Below are 1833 nucleotides of genomic sequence, written 5' to 3'. Positions count from 1 at the left end.
AATGGTATCTCAAAGTGTTTTTGATTTGCATTTCCCAGATGCTGAGTGATGTTGAGCACTTTTTCATGTGTCTGTTGGCCATTCATATATCTTCCTTTGAGAAATGCCTATTTAGCTCCTTTGCCCATTATTTAGTTGGATTATTCGGGTTTTTTGCTGTAAAGTTGTTTGAATTCCTTACATAATCTGGATATTAATCCTTTGTCAGATATATATTCTGAAAATATTTTCTCCCACTCTGTTGGTTGTCTTTTCACTTTGTTGACAGTATCTTTTGCTGTACAGAAGCTTTTTAGTTTGATAGAATCCCGTTTGTTTATTTTTCCTTTGGTTGCCAGTGCTTCTGGGGTCATATTCAAGAAGTCTGTACCCACTCCTACCTCCTGGAGTCTTTCCCCTATGTTTTCTTTAAGAAGTTCTATTGTTTCAGGACATTTATTCAATTCTTTAATCTATTTTGAGTTGATCTTGGTAATATGGTAAGAGGTATAGGTCTACTTTCATTCTCCTAAATATGAATATCCAGTTTTTCCAGCACCATTTGCTGAAAAGGCAGTCTCTTCCCCTCAGTTTGTAGACTTGATGCCTTTGTCAAAGATCAGATGGCTGTAGATGTGTGGGCTGATTTCTGGGTTCTCTATTCTATTCCATTGATCTGTGTGCCTGTTTTTATGCCAGTACCATTCTGTTTTGGTTATTATATCTTTGTAGTATAGTTTAAAGTCAGGTAGTGTTATGCTTCCAGCTTTTTTTTCCTCCCCTCTGGATTGCTTTAGCTGTTCATGGTCTTTTGTTATTCCATATAAATGCCTGAATAGTTTTTTTTTTCCATTTCTGAGAAAAATGATACACCATATCAATAAAATCAAAGACCATACGATCATCTCCACATATGCTGAAAAAGCATTTGACAAAATTCAACATTTGTTCATGATTAGGACTCTCTACATGTTAGGCATAGATGGAAAATATCTAAACATAATTAAAGCCACATATGATAAACCCACTACCAATATCATCCTTAAGAACAGGAAGAAGACAAGGATGCCCACTCTCACTGCTCCTATTCAACATAGTGTTGGAAGTACTAGCCAGAGCAATCAGAGAAGAGAAGGAAATAAAGGGCATCCAGGCTGGAAAAGATGAAGTCAAACTGTCCTTGTTTGCAGATGACATGATCCTATATATCGAACAGCCTAAAGCCTCTACAAAAAACCTCTTAGACCTGATAAATGATTTCAGCAGAGTTGCAGGATACAAAATTAACACACAAAAATCAGTAGTATTTCTATACTCCAACAATGAACATGTGGAAGAAGAAATCAAGATAGCTAGCCCATTTAAATTAGCCACCCAAAAAATAAAAATAAAATACTTAGGAATAAAGTTAACCAAGGATGTGAAAAATCTCTACGAACAGAACTACAAACCACTGTTGAGAGAAATTAAAGTGGACACAAGAGTTTGGAAAGATATCCCATGCTCTTGGATTAGAAGAATTAACATCGTGAAAATGTCCATATTACTCAAAGTGATCTCCAGATTTAATGTGATCTGCCTTCAAGTTATTCTAAATGTCATTTTACATCAAGTAGTTCATGTTTTATTTAAAATCTTTAATACCTCCAAAGTTTGCACTATAAAAATGTCCTCTCCTCTAGAGAAATTTTTTAAAGTATTTTATCAATAACTTTTTTCATGATAAGCAAAATTCCCCCACTTGTCTGTTCCCATAATAAAATTTTTTTTTTTTTGTCTTTTTTTTTCCGTGTCCGGCAACGGATCGCAACCCTCAGTGTTGCCCCCGTACCGGACCGGGGACCGGCAATGGGA

This window comes from Galeopterus variegatus, unplaced genomic scaffold (genome assembly GCF_000696425.1).
Source record: "Galeopterus variegatus unplaced genomic scaffold, G_variegatus-3.0.2 Scaffold2452, whole genome shotgun sequence".
Classification (NCBI taxonomy): Eukaryota; Metazoa; Chordata; class Mammalia; order Dermoptera; family Cynocephalidae; genus Galeopterus; species Galeopterus variegatus.
This window is presented reverse-complemented; position numbering follows the sequence as displayed.